At 52.3% G+C, this 20,149-nt stretch overlaps 1 protein-coding gene across 1 annotated transcript in view; it reads right to left on the minus strand.

Annotated features, from left to right (window-relative positions):
• The window catches only part of Chst3 (carbohydrate sulfotransferase 3), a 33,141-nt gene extending 17,401 nt beyond the window's left edge, over positions 1 to 15,740 (minus strand). Inside the window, exon 1 of the mRNA XM_032888666.1 lies at positions 15,386 to 15,740. The gene's annotated coding sequence lies outside the window, so the exon portion shown is untranslated. The remainder of the gene's footprint in view (positions 1 to 15,385) is intronic.
• Between the last annotated feature and the right edge of the window lie 4,409 nt (positions 15,741 to 20,149).

The following is a 20,149-nucleotide window of genomic DNA, read 5'->3' on the forward strand; positions in this document are numbered from 1 at the left end:
GAGGGAAGCGCCCCAGATACTCAGAGATAATCAGGTATGGCCACCAGGCACCACCTTGACAATCTGAGATCATCTTTTCTACTCTCTGAGATCATCATCTACTCTCAGCTGTTCCATAAAGCAAATCCAAGGGGGCCTCCTGGTTAAAAACAGTCCACAAGAAATCTGGACGTGGTGGCACACGGTCGCTAGCCCAGACTGGAAACCAGCCTAGGCTAGGACATTTAGTGAGGTCCAAGTCAACCTGTGCTGCTTAGCAAAGCTATCTCTAAGGGTGGCCAGCCTGCAGCAGCAGTGGCGCCTCTCAACGCTGTGCTGTGCAAATATTTGGGCCAGGTCAGGGTCACCAGCAGAACTCTGGAGGCGGAAACGGCAGGCTACTTCCCCGCAAGGCAGGTCCGATAGACACTCATGATCAAGACCTTATCTTGAGCCATCTCCTGCTAGGTTTCAAACTGAAGGTCGCACTAAGCCAGACAAGGTTTTGTCCTTCCTCTCCTGCACCATAGACCAGTGCCACCTAAACCAGAAAACGCCAGAGCGTCTCATGCGTTGTAAGGACTCATACAAGTAAGGTTCCTAAGATGTCTGCTTCGGTTATGTGAATCTGTGTTGAGCTTTCTGTTCAGAAGTCTCGACAGCCAGTGTTTCAGTGCTGAATGTGCTCACTGGGACTGGCTCCTTCTCTGTGATTTGCCTGAGTGGGAGCTTTTTAAGGTGGCATGAGAGTCCCTCCAGTCCCACACAACACAGCCATGTCCCTTCAGTCCCGTACAACACAGTCATGGGGGTGGGACACAAACAAGGATGGCTTTCAGGACAGACAGCTCTATGCAATGTTGTCCCAAACTCAAACAAAACTGTGCACTTAGCTTCAGCCTGGTCTTGTGCCACAGACCTTCAATCCTAGCAACCTGAAGGCTGAGGCAGGAAAGCCAAGAGGTCAAGGCTAGCCTGGGCTACACTGTGAGCCCCCTGTAGCCAGTGAGATGAGTTTGGAACCCCCATGGCGGAAGGACAGAACCATTAGGTGGACTCTGACCTCCGAGAATGAGCCTGTGCGTCTTTGCCTGTGCCTATTATCCTCTCCCGAACAAAATACATAAATAAACGTAGAAAAGGAGACAAAATTACAACACATTTGGTCTAAAAATATCTCACTTTCCCCTATGCATGTAAAGCCACCCCGCCCACCTGTCCCTGTGCACGCTGCCAGTGCAGGATCAAATAGTTCATCAGCCACATGCGGTGGAGGGACAGGGGAGACGCGACACACTGGTTCCTATCTAGTGCTCTGGAACCATATGCACTAGGCATCTGCCTTCCCGCTAAAGGGAATAAAATGACCACTCTAAAACACTCGTAGAGAGCTGCAGACAAGGGGAAGTGGTGCAAAGGAGAACAGGCAGCCATTAACCCAGGGTGGTACAAAGGTGGTAATAGAGGGTGGGTGCAACCATGGAAGCTAGGCCCGGACCACGCATACCCTCAGGGCCACCAGCTCTACAGCCATGGTCAGTCCCCCAGGGACTAGCATGAAGCCCCTCCCCTCCCTAATGTGTCACTTCAATCCTTTTGTGCCGCCAGGACTGTCACAGCAGCTGGACCCTCCCTTCACCACCTCCTTCACTGTCTTGACAAGAAACATCGGTTCAGAGAAGTGATCTGCCCAAGGGCACGGAGCTGGAGAGTCAAGGCCAGACCGCGCAGGGCAAGGTCCCCAGCTCTGGCTGGCGGGACATTCCTTCCCGGCACGTTTATCTCTGTGTCCTCTGTGCTATCCATTCCCACTCTTAGAGGTAACATGCCTGGGCTGCCACCACACGGACGGAGCACAAGCGTAACGACAGAGGGACGGATGCAGAGAAGGAAGGAGGGAGGGAAAATGTGAATACTACCCCTTGAACTTCACCTTGACCCTGCCTGCAAGGTCAGGCATGGGGGAGGGAGACAGTCAGGGAAGGGCAGCAGCCTCCACACAGGCCACCCTGGGGAAGGAAGTGTGCTTCCCCACCTCACAGACTGCCCCTAAGCTTGAGGGACCTTACCCCAGAACCTCTTCCTAAGCTTCAGACACATGCCAAAAGGGGCAAAACTCTGGCCCAGGCCCTGGGGACTGACAGAGCTGAGTTGGGATTCCTAAAACTCATGGAGAGGGTAGCCATGTTGTTGCCCACACTGTGGGGGATGAGGTCATCCATTATAGAAGAGATTGAGCTGAGCACCACGTGCCTGAGGGGTGCTGAGGTCCTGGTGTGGGGACTCCCTCCTGTCTTGTCCGTTGGGACGGCAATGCCCACCATATATGCTGTCTGCTCTTCCCAAACACTGTCTGCATAATGCCCCGGTAAGGAAGGGCTTCCTGACTTCTTACTAACTGATTTTCATGCTAATTTGCATGGTTCTCTTTCCCCTGATGCAGCTGGGCACCTGTGTTTAAGAGCACCCCTCTCTGGGGCAAGATGGAAGGCTTTCGTTCCCCTTTTTGGGGATGAGTCTCTATTTTTTCTGTAGCATTTTTATTTTTATTTGCATGTGTGTGTGTATGTATGCATGTGTGCATGCGTGCGTGCGTGCGTGCGTGCGTGCGTGCGTGTGTGTGTGTGTGTGTAAGTTGGTCCTCTCCTCTAGCAGTGAGTTCAAAGGACAAACTCAGGCTGACACCATATGGACTTTCTCCCTCACAGCCATTAAAAGGTCTCCTGAAGTAGTCCGTAGCCTTAGGACCTCTCCATAGACATCTAGGGCAGATGACTTCTGTGCTAGCCTAGCCCTCTCTCTACTTCCCTTCAGAAGGGTGTGGTCATAAGCAGCCTTCACAAAGTACCTAACTGTGATTACCCAGAATGCAACACAGGGCACTGCATACTCACCTAGAAGTCTGCACGCCTAGAAGTTTGTGGTGTCCCAGCCTCTTCAGTGGCCAGGTCACTAAACCCTGAGTCCAGTTCTGCGCCACTGGCACAATTCCAGTAACTTTTCTTCAGGGATTTCTGGGAAGTGTCCCCTCCCAAACATACCAAGAAGCCTGGACTAGCAAGGGCCTCTCCAGGCTCAAACTGTCCCCTGCCATTAGTCCCTGTGGGGTTAGAGGTGATAAAACCATCCAGGCCCCACTCTCCCCTGCTCTCAGGCTCTGCTCAGTCACCACATTGGAATTTCTGGAAAACTGTTGCTTTCTTTGTAGAGAAGGCTGGTTGGCTTTTGCTAGGTGGCAGGGGAGGCTTCCGTTGTCCCTTGTCCTTGCCAGTGTAAGATTTTACTATCTCTCTTTGTAAATGTCAAGGCTTATTTAAATGGATTTTCTAAGAGCTGAACAAGGTGGTACAATGCCCGTGTGTAATCTCAGCACTCCAGTGGAGGCAGGAGGATTAAGAATTCTTGGCTTCACAGTACTTGGGGCTAGCCTGGGCTCTATGAGACTCATTAAAAACAAGAGAGGCTTGCAGAACAAGAGAGTTTGACTTTAGAGAGATGTGCCAGACCCTTTGGAGATTGACAAGAACCAGCCCCTGTTTTTTATGCTCTTGTTTCCTCTTAAATCTTAGGATGAGTAGCAGTTGTCCCTGGTGTGACATTGACAAGGTTACATGGTGAATTCTCTTTCCTGTGCCTGACAGGGGCATTTGGGGACTGCCTATACAAGCAACCAGCAACGTCAGGCCTGGGTTGTTGCTGCTGTTGTTGTTTGGGTTGGTTTTTCAAAACAGGGTTTCTCTGTGTAGCCCTGGCTGTCCTGGAACTCACTCTGTAAACCAGGCTGGCCTCGAACTCACAGATCCCTCTGTCTCTGCCTCCTGAGTGCTGGGATTAAAGGTGTGCTCCACCACCATCTTGTCTTTTTTCGTTTTTTTAATTCTCTAATTTTATTTTATTTTTTGGTAGTGTTGGGATCAAATTTAGGGTCTTACCCAGGCTATACAGAGCCAATTCCTCAGCCCCCTCCACTGTGAAGGCAGCTCAGATTCCACTCCATTTGGGCATCCTGTTTTATTAGGTAAACTGAGGTACAACCTAAAAACAATTGGGACTGGTCCCACTCTGACACCCCTATTTCTAGCTATGCTCAATGCTAAGTGACTGCCCACAGTTGAACCTTTGCAAGTCCAAGGGTCAGAGCTCTTGGTAGCCCAATACCCTGAGCTTCTAACCCCTCCCAGCTCTCTAGCCCACGCCCACTTTCAGAACTACCTTCCTCCTTTTTATAGACAATCTCTGTCTCTGCCTCTATTCATGCAGCCCAGCTTCACTCTTTGCTGCTGGACACAAGTATCTGGGAATCCCAATAGAGTGCTCCCACTTGTATCAACGACTACAGAATAAGGTACAAGGAGAAAGGATCAAAAAGTCTATGAGCCCTTTGTGAGAGGACCACGCTGGTCCCTCCCTCCAGGAAAGAAGACCCTCTCTCCTTTTACATACAGAAAGGGGACTCTGGTCTCTTTCTTCCTCTTCCTCCCAGCTGTGGGAGCTCGGAATGCACCCCAGCCTCTGTGTTCTTAACTGGGAAGCCAGGCTAACCAGGTGAGGTCTCTCCCTCGAGAGGTGGTAGGAGGGTGTAAAGGTGCCACTCTGTGTGGAGCCGGCACAGACCCCTTCCCCCAGCTCCTGGCTGAGGGGCAGCAGGAGCAGAGCTTTGAGTCGAAGCAGCAGCTGCAGCAGCCTGGCATCCTGCACCCACAGCCTGGGCCGAGGAAGCTGGCAGCCCGCCCCAGCCTGACTCATGTTCTTTTTCCAGGGCTGGCCCACCAAATCCTGGACAGACACCCCTCTGACGCATGGAGAAAGTTCTCCTGAGAGGGGAATCGGCAGAGTTCCCATGACCAGGGAAGCCACCCACGGCTCTGTGCCACCTCCCACACAGGTCCGCATGCTCTAGGAAAGGGAATAGTGACCCATCCTGACACAGGAACTCCCCTGGTACTTTCAGTCAGTCTGCATTGCCACGGTGGTGAGTCTGAGTCAAATGCAGTCCGCTTGATACAGTGGCCAAGAGCACATGCGGAGTTAAGATAACGAGTTTAAACTCTGGCTGTGTGGCTAGGACAAGTCCCCTGACCCCTCTGGGCTTCGTTGTTGGCCTCTGTAAAATGCTATTTAATTGTGGTACATGAAGCAGTTAGCCAAAGGTGCTTAAACAAAGATCTCTCAGACACTGGGCTGCATCCTTGGAAACAGGGGCCGGCTTATCAGCATCGCTCTCCCATCCAGAACATAGCTCACTCTTGGGCACACGGCTCAGCCAGCTTCACTTTCTAGACACTGACTCCTGGGTTAGACATGTCGCTGCTTAGTGGGGAGAGTACTTACCTGGCGTGCACTGGGTTCAATACTTAGCATGTCAAAAAACTGGGCATGGTGACACACCCTTGTAACCCCAGCCTTTGGGAAATGGAACAAGAGACTCATGCTATACAGTGTTTGAGGCCAGCCTGGACTACATGAGACCTGTCTCCCACAAGAAACAAGCAAACCCTGACTCCAGCAGGAGACCAGGCACCTTTCCCAAAGGAAAAGAGACTGGAAATTCAGCACAGAAGTTGGGCACCACAATAGGAGAGGTGGGAAGAGGGAAACTGAATCTCAGGAGAGAATGCAAGGCAGCTTCTGGCCCTGCTACCTGGCCGGCGTTGAGGGGCTATAGGACTGTGGGCATTGGGGGGCTGTGGGCATCGAAGGTCTCCAGGAGCCCAGGAAGGGCAGGCAGGCAGGTAGGCAGCAGACAGAGCTGTAATGATGTCAGGTTTTCCCCCAATGACTCAATGGTTGTCCTAAGCTATGAATAGTGAACTTTATACTGTGGCCTCCAGGCCATCCTCCCTTCTGAGTTGTCCTGGCATCTGTCCCTTGTCACCTCTCATTCTCCCTGCTATGGAAATTCACAACTACAGTCTCTTTACCCTGGCCCTGGGCACAGCCTCAGCCAGCCTCAGCCAGCTTCAGCCAGCCTCAGCCAGCCTCAGCCAACCTCAACTATGTGCAGAGACTTAAGCACAGACAAACCCAGGGAGCCAGGCCTGTCTCCGAGTGCTCAGGGCTGCGTAGCCTTGGGGAACAGTTTGCTCGTCTGAGAAATGGAGACCCCGCTAGCGACCTTGATAGGTCGAATGGAGGGAGGTTGGGGGCGGGGCTTAGTGAGGACGCCAAGCAGCAAAGTATGTCACACCAAGTATGGCATCTAAGGGGAGCTAAGGTACAAACTCAGTTTACTTCCTAGCTGCCTTCAAAATTCATGAGACCCAGGCAGGGTGGCATAGACCTGCAATCCCAGCACTTGGCAGGCAGAGGCAAGAAAGAGAACTGCCAATGTTCAAGGCCAGGTTGGTCTCTGTAGAAAGCGTCAAGTCTAGTCAGAGCTCCACAGTGAGATTCTGCTTCAAAACACCAAAACTACACACACACACACACACACACACACACACACACACACACACACACACACACAGTCTCCAGTTCCCAACAGCAACACACACACACACACACACACACACACACACACACACACACACACACACACACACACACACACACACACACAGTCTCCAGTTCCCCAACAGCACACACACACACACACACACACACACACACACACACACACACGCACACACACACACGCACACACACACAGACACACACACAGTCTCCAGTTCTCAACAGCAACACACACACACACACACACACGCACCCACACACACACACACACAGTTCTCAACAGCAACACACACACACACACACACACACACGCACACACACACACACAGTCTCTAGTTCTCAACAGCAACACACACACACCACACACACACACACACACACACACACACACACACACACACCTGTATGTAAAGCAGCCCGCCTTGCTTGACGCTGTGTGCTAAGCACAGCACTAAGCGTTTCTACAGAACATTTTAGCGCTGGTGAGGGCCATAACCCATGCTTCTTAAAGGAGACCCGTTAAGCTGACCCCAAAGTGCTATCCTGTAGTCCATAGGCATAAACACAGATCTTTACTGCTGCTGGGGTGGCTACAGTGGCTCTAGCCATCCCGTGTCCTCTCTTGCAACAGAGCTCGGGTGCTCACTGCCTGGCCTGACCCTGGGTTCATTCCCCGGGACTCACAATGCTGACTCCAGCAAGTGATTCTCCGGCACGCACACACCAAACAGACAAGTAAACAAACAAGTAAATAAGCAAACAAACGCGTAATAAACAAATGCGTAATAAAAGCCTTTACGTCTTATTCTCACACATGCTCTACAGGCTGAGTTCCGTCAGTGGGGACACTGAGGCACGGGAAGGTTCAGCGGTTTGGCCCTGGTCACACTGACAGGAAGGGTGAGCAGGGCTTCCCGGGCAGGCAGGTTGGCTTCAGAGCCTGCAAGTATAGCCACGCTCCACCTTGTCTCTTCTTCCTTCTTGCATCTTGTGGACAGTGCGGATGGGTTGCGCTCCTCTTGGTCCCTACACCGTATCTGAGCATCATCACCCCTATTTCCCTAGAAGGCTTTCTGCGTCCTTGTCCCAGCAAGACTCAGAGGCGATCACCGATGTCCCTCTCATCTCTTTTCCAGAAGGGCCTCCCCCTACCACCGGTCCATCATACATAGTGTTGAGTAAGATCAGATGCTGGGTCCCTGAACCCCAAAATCTAGACCTACAACTTCTGAAAGGACAAACTGGGGGCTGCAGATGGAACGGCAAAGCAAGTGGCTCCTCTCCACTCTGTGCCTCAGTTTCCTCAAAGAAACAACAGCCTCAGAGACCTGCATTGCCTGGAGCTCAGGGGGAGACCCTGGAGAGGTTGCCTGAGCATCTACAGAGAGGAGGGGACCGGACATTGAAGGCTTATGGGGCTGAGCAAAAGCCTAGAGAGTAGCCAACCAGGAACCAGCAGCATGGCACCAAGAGGCATGCTGGGTAGGCAGGGATAGATGGAGAAGCCCCTCTTGGGTTTCAGGTCCAGCGTCGGGATCCTTGCCCAGATCCCACTAGGTAACAAATACGTCAGATGTCTGGGGATCTGCTCTCCCTGTCATTCTCCAATGTTCCTATTCAGCATGACCTCCGTTTGCCTCCTGGGGTCATCCTGGCTTGGATCACCCTAACACCTCTGCCAGCCACTCTTACAAAGTCCTACTTCACATCTATAGCTTTTGCCTTCTGTACTCGGGACACAGCGTGTTCCTTGATGCCCTGGACAGTGCTCTGCACAGGGAAACAGATGAGTAACGTAGGACAATACTGTCATCAGAGTCGCTACCCAACAGAGCCCGCTGGCCACAATACTAACAGCTGCCATGCTGTGGGATTGTGTGGACATGCAGGTTCTGTGATGGGAATCACCCAGCTAGACTTCCAGGAGAGAGTGACACGAATGCCAGAGGGGAAGAGGGATGGAGGGGATGCCCTGGACAGCTAAAGAGGCTGTGGAGTGCAGGCTGTGCCCAGGAAATGAGGGCAGCTTGAAACTCCAGAGGGGAGATTGTATACGAACTGAAGCAGCCATGTTCCACAGCTCATAGGCCATGCAAGCCAGCCAGGACTCTGCACTGCTCAGATGACCATAGGGAAACAGGCTTTGGCTTGTCCTCTCCACTCTGGAAGCCACTCCTATAGATACTAGGTCTATAGATATAGATTGTTGCATGATCCAAGATGCCAGCTGCGGTCATCTAGTGGATGCCAGGTCAGACTCAAAGAGTCAGAACCATATTTCCTCTTGAGGTGTCCTCAGAGACATGTGACAGCAACCTCCTGGATCCAGCTCCTCAGTTTGATGCTCAGGTAGGTTCTGTCCTCCACGAGCTCCATCCTCTGAGTACAGATGTTTGAAGACAAATACACACCTGTGACTGTTTGGTTTCAGACCCCAGGACAAGGGACTGGGGTGCATATTTCACACATCAAAGCAGACCTGGCCTCCAGGTTCTCCCTGGATCCCTCAGTCCCTACCTGGCATACCCTGCCTCCAACCCTGAACTTTCCAGCCCAGGGGCTGCTCTGTCCTTCCCCTAGAGGCTTTTCCCTATATCATCCAGACGTTTTGGTCTCCTCTCACCCATCTCCTTCTCTCTCTGGGTGTAAGCTCTTTCTCTTCCCTCTCCCCACCTTCTCTTTCCCCATGGTGACTTCTCTGGCCTTTCCTGGTCCTTAGGATCAGTGAACCAGCCCAAGGGCAGCTTCTCAATAAACCTGCCTTTCATATATTCTAGTCTGGCTGGAACTGGCATAGTTCACTGGTGGAGAAAGAGCCTATGGTAAGGCAAAGATCAGTCAGCTTGACAGCCATGAATGTGGTGGGGCTCAGCCTGGAAATGGTGGTGGTTCCGGTGACCAGCTCAGGAGCTTCCTGGGATGCTACTGAAGGCAGGCGGGAATCGTTGGCGGTGGTGCTGACCTACCAACTGTTGCAGCTTCTGGTTCCTGTGGGCCCTGCCCTCAGACATCAATGTAAGGTGCAAAAGGAGTTAGCTTTGCCAATAGACCAAGGGAGCTCCATTCGCTCTCAGAGGAAAGCACCTCCCCCCCACTCTGCCCCTTGAGACACTGAACTTTGAGGTTTCTCCCTTGGAGTTTCTTCAGACTTTGGGCATCTGCCCTTAGCACTCAGACTCTGGCTGTCTCCAGAGAAGGAGCTGAAGACCACAGCCATCCAGCCGGCCTGTGGCTGTGTGCTTTAAGCTGTGAAATTCTTTGTTGAAAATTAGAGCAGTTGCAGCTGGGGGGGGTCGGGGGAGAGGGAACTGCGGGGGAGTGGAGGGGAACATTTATTTGCAAAATGTTTCCTTGGCTAACACTGCTCTGGCTCAGGCACCCCAGCACTTTCCAGGATCTTGCAGATGGTGAGGCAGCTGGAGAGGAAGGGAGACAGGGAGGCAGGGAGGAGGATGTATGGGTTGGGCCAGATGACAGGTAGAAGGGAGCAGGCATGGACACCTAAAAGTGCCCTATGTGGACCCTAGACGAATACAGAAAGCACAGCAGCCCACAGAGGCACTGGTGCCATCTAGGCTGTAAGCTTGTGAGCTCTCTCTTTCTCTGTCTCTCTGCCTCTGTCTCTGTTTCTCTCTGTGTCCCCCTCTGTGTGTCTGTGTGTGTGTGTGTCTGTCTGTCTGTCTGTGTTTGTCTCTGTTTATCTCTGTCTCTCTCTCCACAGAGTCTCATGTAGCCTAAGCTGACTTTGAACTCTCTTTGTTGCCAAGAATGATGACCTTGAACTCCTGCACCTCTTGCCTTTTCCTCCCGGAGTGCTGGGATTACAGGCATGGGCCACCAAACCCAACTGTGAGCCTTCTTACGGCCCAAAACTAGGCTCAGAAGTCCAGAATGTTCCAATGGGAACAGGGGCTGCAGCCCCACCAGCATCCGGCCTCTCGGGGTCCCCTTGCCAAGCAGAGAATCCCGTGTAACTCTGCTTTTAAACTGCTGCTGAAGGAATTCCACTAACCCTCGGAGGAGCTCACTCCTGCGTTGCGTGAGCTGCTAGTGGGAGGACGTGATAGTGTTCTTAATAAATTCTAGTTGAGGATCCAGCACAAGGATGTGATCCCATAGTGGAGAGTCAGGCCTCAACCAGTGTAGCATACTGATCCAGCATCAATGTGGGGATCCCTGAGATGCTTTGTGCCCTCAGCTCTATAAAGAGCCAGCACAGGGTGTGCCAGAAAGATGCCAGGGATACCACATACCTAGCATATGCTGTGGCCAGTTCTAGCCTCTGCATACACTGTAATTCACAACACCCAGTCACACTAGGGTTCCCAATCCCTTCTTAGAGACAAGGAAGGAGGGCTCAGAAAGGTTAAGTACCTAGCCCAAGGTGTTCTTAAATATCATAATATCATAGTTTGCCTTTTTTAATGAATGTAGCCTGGAGGTTATGGGTCTGGGTTTGTAGCCAATTGTGCCTATAAACGATTTTGGAGTATATGTCTCGTGCTTACTTAATATTCTATGTGTGCAGCCTACAAGGCTGCAGAATGGGTCTGGGGAGGGAGCTCCATGGTAGACAGTTTGTCTAGTGAGTGTGTAAGGCCCCGAGTTCCGTACCTAAGACCAGAGGAGAAAACTGCAATCATGGAGGAGAGGACACCCCACAACTCCCTTCCCCCGCAGCCTGGTACAGCTGTACTGAGCACTCTCAGGCAATGCCCCTCTCCTGGGCTCCTAAAGTGTCCCATTTATAGACCCAGCTTGCATGGCCACACGAAAGAGGGCTCTGGGACTCTGCTTGGTCCTGAGGTAGAGATTCTGAGCACTGACAACTTGCCCTCACCTAAGGACCATGTCCGTTCTTTCTGAGTATGAGCTTGTAGTTCATCCTAAATAAGTTGCAGTTGCTGCCAGAGGGTCAGCTATCAAAGACACGGAAGGTCCCCTAGTGCTTGCACTCTGAGGAGCCACGGGAGACCTCACACCTAATAGGCCCCACCTTGGAGAGATGAAAATTAACGATGGTCCACTCACCCTGAAGCAATGTGTAAGGTGCCCCAAAGCTGGTTAAAAAGTCCTGCTGTCCTTCATCCCCGGGTCAAAGTACCAGCCTTCCCCCCAGACCAAGAACTTACCCAGAGAGTCGAACTGCAGCCCTAGGCTGTCCTTTATCTCCCAAGTGCTGCGTGACCCCAACCGCCAACATCTAGCACAGCAGTACGGGACTGGCTTGGCCAGGATGTGCTCCCTGGCTTTTGAGGTCCCTGGGCAAGGAGGGAGGGCTGGGCAAGGAGGGACAGGTATAACTTTCCAACAGCCCAGGCTGGCCCCAGAAGTGGCTGTTTACTTGTGACCACCAAGAGAGGCTGAGTGGGAAATTTGTTTGTTGGTTTTCCACATTTCCTCCAGACTTTCCACAGGTTCCTCAGGACTCTGGGGATGAACTGCCCAGCGTTTAGAGAAACCCTCAGTGCTGGGGCACACGGCCATCTTTGTGAGAAGGTGGCAGCACTTGGAAGAGCCAGGCAGATGCTGGTGAATCATGGAGAGGCTCCAGTGGCCAGTTCCTCCCTCCACACTGGCTGGGGACCAGGAGCACACAGCGAGGGTTGGGACAATGGAGACAGAGGTGCCTGAGCTTGCAGTAAAGGCCAACACCCTGCTCCCCACTACCCACACCCAGCTGTGGAATCCACAGACTTGGAACAGACAGGCAACTTCTTGTCCTATCTTTAGGCCTTAGGGAAGAAAGGGTGATAGATATCGGTCCTATTTAAGTGCGGCTGCCATGACTTCCTGAGCCATCTCTAGTGGCTAAGAAGCCTTCAGTGTAACTTCCTAGCAACAGCGCCCAGTCATTCCCAGGCTTCATGTCACTTGATAACATTCCCAGCTGCCACCTTCCTTGGGTGTCCGGCACCAGGATGGGCCTGGAGGTACAAATAGGACCAGCCAAAGTGCTCTGTGGGGTGGTTCCCATCCCCCACCTTCCTCTCTCTCCATCCAGCATCCTCTCTCTCCACTCTGCCAAGGAGGGGAAGAAGGCTCCTGGTGTCCTACAGCTAGGACTCCAAGGCACTTGGACCCCACCCGGTGAGATTCTGTTAGATGGGAGTGGGGGTGTCTGCTGAGCTGCATTCACTCAAGGCCTCTTGCCTCCATTTAAGGGTACCTACTTTTCTCATATGATAGATATCATATGAGAAACCTTGGATAGCTAAAAACCCTGCCCCTCCAGGGGTGACTCTAACCCTCAGATGTTGGAGGAACAGGACACCAGGTATTCTAAAACCCAGATGCCCAGCCTGGGCATCAAGCCGGGGATACAGAGCAGTGTGGCTCCGGCACCCTGGCTGGTGAGCTGAGGCATCTGCTCTTGGTCGTCACATCCTCTTCTGCCCCAAGGGGTCAGACTGCTTACACTCTGTGGGCCCTGTACAGAAGCGCAGCTGGGGACAGAGTGAGCCATTACGATCCTCTCCCTGAGTCGCCTAGCTCTGCCCCACCTGTCCTGTCTGATGATCTGAAGAGTCCAGCTCTCCAGGGCACATGGTATGCTGAGAAAAAACGGCTATGGTCGTTCACCAGGGAAGTGGCTGGTTAGGAATAACTTCCTCAGACAATAGTGTCTGCTATGGATGGGGGACAGGGAAGGAGCATAGGAGGGGTAGATGACACACAACCGTTAGAAGGGACAATTTTCGCCATTCGCTCTGCAGCTGAGTAGGGCATTGTCTCTCCTGAAGTTTCTGTACCGTGGCCCTGCACTCACACCCAAAGCCCCAGCTTTCTGCCTGCAGAGCCACACCGCAGGCTCTGGCTAACACGATCCCCAGAGACTGTGGGGGAAAGAGGCAGTCCGAGGCCTCAGAGCCAGCTCAAAGCAATACCATTGCTTCTGCCTTGCTGCTGACAGCCTATTCAGACAGGCTGGCATGGTGGAGTCACCACAATTCTGAAATCAGACTCTCCGGGTTCAAATCTTGGCTTGGTCTCTTACCAACTGGGTGACTCTGAAAGATGTTTAATTGTTCTGAGGCTTAGTTTCCCATCTGTGAAAAAGGAGGGGGATGGAAATCCTAGAGAGACCTAATGGCTCTCGGGGACAGAATCTGTGAAGTTCCTGACTGAGGAAGACATGAAGAAGGTGGAGAGGGGCTAGGAAGGGGCTGGTATTCTACCCAGAATTGGGGGTGGCCAAGTACAACGCCCTCCTCTCTCCTCTGGGACCACAGACCTGGCACTACCCATGCACCCTGGCATTGAGGGCCCTGGAGTCTACACCCCTGCTAGTAAGTATTCTTCAACAACTGGCATGGGGACTGACACATTTCCTCCCGGTGACAAGCCAGGGCCACCCTCACATCTTTGTGGACTCTCAGTCACAACTGCTGGCAGCCCCAGTTCCAGGAAGAAGAAATGTTTCTGTCCCTCGGGGAGCCTCACACCAGCTGGCACAGAAGAACAGACATGGACGCTCTGCACCGGAACTATGACCAACCCCCTCTCACAGATGCAGTCCTGTGCTACCATCAAGTCAAGCCCCTGCTGGAAGACACAGCTTCTACTGGACTCCTGTAGCCAGGTCAGGAGGAGCCAGCAAGAGTACACAACCCGTCCCAATTCCACATGTCCCAGCATGGGCCCACTGACCTTTTCCTCCACTAACTCACCTGTACCCATGGTGAGGGTATGGGAGGATTAATGGAATCTACTTACACTGTCCACCACAGAGCTCCTCAAACCTGTCAAACAGCACACAACCCCTCCAATCCTATTCCTTCCCCCCTTGTAGCCAGATGCTGAAATGGAACCTTCCTCTTGCTCTGGGGAGGGAGAGGTAACCTTGAGGCACTGTGGACTCAAGACACACACACACACACACACACACACACACACACACCCCTCCCAAGACACCAGGCAGGGCTCCCTGCAGCCAATGAGGCCTTTTTTTCTCCAAGAAGACCAATGCTAATTCGGCCTGGGGCTCGCTGGGCATCGCTCAAGGCAAGTCCATAATTCACTGCCTGTCCCCCCAATCACCAGCGACTTACTAAGACCGTGTGCCCTGAACTACACTAGTCCCAAGATCCCTGGAACATGCCAAGACACTACAAATCAGAAATCAAGCAGACATTCTGGTGCAAGACAGGCCAATAGGCCTGGTTTCTCCCTGACTTGAGTCTCAGCTCAATCCGTGGCCCCATTTATATGGCCCCGAGCTGAGATCCCCCATGGAAGTTCCTCTGAGGAAGCACATCCGCCAGGGGGAAGGGTCTCTGCTTCCTTGCAACGCCCTGTCACGGACACCACGCAGATGTCAGGCGCAGCACCAGCACATACACAGCTTTTCCTTACAGATTGAAGACCCCAGTGCTGAAGAACTTTAAAAGTTTCCAAATCACTGGCTCGGGTTTCCCCCATCTGCCTCCGGAAGGGCTGCGCATACCCAGACACATCATCCACACACCGAGTTTCCACACCAAATCCGCCCCTGCTAGCCCGGGAGAAGTGACTTTAATGTCTGCTTCTTCCTCCCCGTTCCTGGGCCTCAGTGGGTCCCAGTCACAGCTTCCCAAAGCCCAGGCAGCTAGTAGTCCCCTGCTATGGAGTTTGGGGGCTCCGCTTCAATGGTGGATGGAGCTGCGAGGCCAGCAAAGAACCCAGCCTGGTTTAAAAGTTCCCAACCCTGGCTCCTAGGGTCGTTCATTTCAGAGTGTGTAGGACGGTCGGCGTGAAGGTGCTGAGATCCTCGCTTGTGGCTTGTGCGGTGACCGGGCTGTGGGTACCAGGCAGATGGCAATTTGGCAGCGTGGGTCTTTCCCCGCGCAGGGAACTCCCCTCCCGCCCTCCGCCAGTCCACTTCTCCTCTAAAAGTTTGGCGCGCGCTCCGGGACGCGGTCGGCACCCGCTTGGGGCCCAGAAGGCGGTGCCGGGACGCGGGCACCCCACTTACCCCGACCAAGCCTCCTCCTCCCGGCGGGCGGATCCGACTCTCCGGAGGCCGGCGTCCAGCCCGGGCAGCATCCGCCCCCAACTGCGCTCTCGGTTCAGAAGATGCTGGAGCCGCGCTCCCCTCGGCGCCCACTCTGCGTCCCCGGCGAGTTCGGGGAGGGAGGCGCGGCCGGGCTGGTCCCTTCACTGGGCGGGAAGCGGCGCCAGGCGGGCGGTGTCCTAGCTGCAGGAGAACGATCCGTCCTACCCACGATTCCGATCCCGCTAGCGGCTGGAGGCGGCCTCCTAAGACACAGCCAAGGCTTCGGGAACCCCTCGCCTCTCCGCCAAGCTCCCCGCCTCACTCCACACGCGCACCCGGCAACTTGGGGACGCTCGGTGAAGTTGGCGCGGCCGCCCACCCGGCCTCTCAGAGAGGATGGAGGAGGCGGAGGACGCAGGAGGAGGGAGGAGCCGGGAGGGAGGGCAGCAGCCCCCCTCCCCGCCCCCTGGGAACCTCACTCTCCTCGACCCCTCTGAGGGCCTTTGTTCCCGACGTGGCTGAGTCCCCGGGGGCGGCCGGGCTGCAGTGATCCCTACCCTTGAGGACAGGGCTGGGAGGAGCTCCCAGCTCCGGGGAAGGGAGTCTGGAGGCAAAGCTTCTAGGAGAGTTGTCCTGCCCGAGCACCCCAAAGCTGCTGCCCACCCTGAACGTGAAGACCTTCTTGTCCCTCTGTGGATGCTTCCTGAGATTTTGAAAAGCCACCACACTCTTTCCCTGGGCAGCGACAAGTTACAGAAGTGTCCTCTGTGCTTTCTCACAAAACCCCCAGGGCGAGATGCACGAAAGGTCCTCACGAAGAAGCTGAGGGAGCTGGAGCCCCTTGTCATTATCTTAAGATCTCCTTGGACTGCTGACACCCCTGAGGTGGCGGTCATGTCACTTCTGAATGGCGATGAGTAGTGGATGAGTAGTGAGTGGTGCTGGGTCTGTAAAAGGACCAGTTTGCTAAGACTGCTGTAAAGGGCTCAGTGTTGAACACAAGCCAAACTTGAGGCTCTATGTTCCAATTCTGGTGATGCAGCCTGTCCTCGAGGCTCCCAGTACAACTTTCTTCCCCTGGACTTCCTAGCCCTCTTCCTCCAGCTAAATTCAGGCCTAAGACAGCCCTCCTGACATTTCTTGGGCTTTTGTAAGGTTTAGAGAAAATGGGCAAATTGTCTATAAAGGAGAAGTAAGAAAATATAAAAAAGGAACCTTACACATCTCTCCTCGACCCTGCTCTGTCATGCTGAACATTTATGTCAGTAGAAGACATTAACAGACTCAGGCAGCCAGATACAGAGCCAGACAGAATGGACAGTGGGATCTAGGTGGCTTCAAGAACTTCCTCTCAGGGGGGTGGGGATTTAGCTCAGTGGTAGAGCGCTTGCCTAGCAAAGGCAAGGCCCTGGGTTCAGTCCCCAGCTCTGAAAAAAAAAAAAAAAAAAAAGAACTTCCTCTCAGGTCCCTGATTAGAAGGTTGGTACAAATCTGCCAACCTGTTGAATAGCAGGGGCCCTTTATTGCAATGAGACCTGCAGCGAGCTTTCAGCAGGAAACCCTCACTGGCTGCCTGTGATCTGTAGCCAGTTGGAGAGACCAGAATTGGAGAAAATGCAGACCCAGCTCACTTCTAGGGAATTGATTTCTTGGCTCCCCTTTTCTGTATTGGCCCTTGATAGACTGCCAGTCACCAATCTCTTCTACAAGTTTGGAGTTACATGCACACATGCACGCACGCATGCACACACACACATGCACCAACTCTACTATGTCTGTTTGTCTGACATGCTGTGAAGATGATCCATTGACCTCTGTCCTGCCAGCCTCGTGCAGAAGGCTTTCCCTTTGGGGACCCAGGGAGTCTTGGATTTTTATCACCCAAAAACTGTGATCCACCTCAGGGTACACCAAGACAAAAAGGAAGGCCCGTGTCAGGCTGAGAGTGGAGCCAAGTGGACAGAGTGCCTGGCTTCACTTCTCCAGCACTATGTTAATTTGGGCGTGGTGATGCACACTTGTAATCCCAGAGCGTGGGAGGGGGAGGTGGGAAGAGCAGAAGTTCAAGGTCGTCCTCAGCTTTAGGGAGTTCAAGGCCAACCTAGAAAACAAAAGACCCCCTCAAAACATAATAACTAATAATTCAGGTCATTGATAGGAAAGGAGACTCCAACATCAGAGAGGGTAGACATCTGCCCAGCCCTTGTGCTGTTTAAAGCTTATTGTAATTATAAAGATTGTGTGTGTGTCTTTCGCCGGGAATTTAAATAGCTAAGGTGGGGTAGAAACCTCCAGCCTGGACTAAATACTTTCTCCAACAGATAGAACTATGTCATCAGCATGTGATAGGCAGTAGTGAAGAAGGATATATCCAAACCCGTGGTTCTCAACCTGCAGACCCCATTGAGAGTGGAATCACTTTTTCACAGGGGTTGCCCAAGACCATCTAAAATATCAGATATATGTGTCACTCTTCATAACACTGGCAAATTGTAGTTCTAAAGGAGCAGCAAAAGTCATTTTATGGTTGGGGATCAGTACAACGTGAGGAACTGCAGGACAGATTGAAGCTTTGGGAGGGTTGAGAACCGCCCATCTAAACAAATGCAAGCGATGAAACGTGGTGCCTACACAAGGCTGGAGCACAAGGAACCCCAGATGGTCACTGTGTTTGACAGCTGCCTGTCAGAACCTGCCATGCTGAAGACCTTAGCTGGACGCTCAGCGAGTATGGGAAACACCCTTACCCTAGGCTTTGGGGTCCCAGGGCTCTTGTAGTAAATATTTAAGCTCAATTGGCCTTAGGTAAAAGACACGTAACTTTTATGTTTATGATAAGTCTTTAAAGCACTAGCGCTGGGCAGACAGCTACCCTCTATTAGTATCTACTTCTTTACCAATAACCCCGAGTTAGAAGTCGCCATGTTCCAAATGAGCCTCTCTTAACTCTAACTGGCCAGCCCTCATGGCCATGTTTTCATGACTCACCTACCCCATGTCATCTTCTCCTCTCCTCACCCTCTCTTCTTCCCCCTTTGGGGTCCTGCTTCAGACCTCAAGCCTGGGAACCCAAGCATCACCTAGCTTTCTTCTGCACAGCTATAAGCTGAAGCATCTTTATTTAACCAATAACTTTAAATTAAGGAGCAAGGTCACATAGCATCCCTTGATGTACATGAGGATTCTCCCATCCTTGAGACAACCAGACCTTGGGGGCCAGTATTTAGCATTGCAATACATAGCAGCAAAGGGCTATACCTCAACACAGGACAGCTGGTTCCTGGGCCTTCAGTGAAGACATGTGACTTGCCACTGAGTGGAAAGACTAACTCAAGAGATTTAAGCACTTTTCATTCTAAAATACTCTCCAGGTTCAGTATACAGTATCACTCAATTGAGAACGGGTGTTGCCATCTTCCTCCCCTCCCCTCTCTCATTTCTCCCGAATTGCAAAAATAGAATTAGCTAAGCAAGTCAGCTGGTGTAGCCCCAGTGCTCGGAAGGCCGAGGCGAGAGTGTTGGTATCAGGAACCGGCTTTATAGTTTGGTTGCAGATCATCTCCGAACCCAGCGATGGGTACAGTGACGTCACCCATAGGCAACAGGGACCCTTGCATCTGTTGCCATGGCAATCACCATGCACTCTCAGCATCCATTTGGTTTATCTCCCACCTTTACCTGTGAGCTGTTACATCACAGCCTAAATAAAAGGCAGACCCTTCCCGACCCTTTCTTCTTCTCTCCCTTTCCCCGCTTTGTCTCTTGCCCCCTTTTGTCCTCTTCAACCACATTAAACCTCTCTCATGTGGTGCTGCATTGGCCTGGTATGGTCTGTCCAGACACAAGCCGCCATTCTATCAACAACAGGGTGATATTCCAGGCCAGCCAGGAAGACACAGCAAGACTCTGTATCAATAAGTAAACAAGTAAATAAAAATAAATAAAAAATGAGAACACAACAAGAATGTTACATTAAGTGTGACCTCAGGCTTTGCTCTAGCCAGTGACACATGCCTTTAGCTGTAGCACACGGAGACAGGTGGATCTCTGTGAGTTTGAGGCCAGTCTGGGTCTACATAGTCTCAGAAAGAAAGAAAAAGGAAAGGCAGGCAGGCAGACAGAAAGACAGACAGAAAGAAAGGGAGAAAGACAGACAGACAGAAAGACAGACAGAAAGAAAGGGAGAAAGACAGACAGACAGAAAGACAGAAAGAAAGGGAGAAAGACAGACAGACAGACAGACAGACAGGAAGGAAGGAAGGAAGGAAGGAAGAAAGGAAGGAAGGAAGGAAGGAAGGAAGGAAGGAAGGAAGGAAGGAAGGAAGGGAAAAGAAAGAAATCCAAACAGAGACTGGGCACATGGTAAAGAAAGCATCATATGCCCTTTGGAAGGAGAAGCACTAAATGTCCTGAGAGGTACCATGCTTGAGAAACTCCCTACTGCAGGTGTCCTGGCTCAAAGAATGAGGGACTGGGGAACAGCTTGGTAGCAGAGGCTACCATTTGCCTGACAGGCACGAGGTGCTCTCAGCACTGCTAAAACAGAGTATAGACATGAACCAATATGCACTTTTAAAGTCTACTCTTGTGGTGGGCTTGGAAAAAAAGGATAAATGATGTCTCGGTCACCTACGGCTTCAACAAGGCTGCCGTAACGAAGGCCCTCGGATTCTTAAGACTTAACAACAGATGTTGAGCTTCCTCATTTCCAGCTCTCTGGTTGCAGGTGGGTTCTATTTCAGG

The sequence above is a fragment of the Rattus rattus genome, chromosome 18 (assembly GCF_011064425.1).
Source record: "Rattus rattus isolate New Zealand chromosome 18, Rrattus_CSIRO_v1, whole genome shotgun sequence".
Taxonomy (NCBI): domain Eukaryota; kingdom Metazoa; phylum Chordata; class Mammalia; order Rodentia; family Muridae; genus Rattus; species Rattus rattus.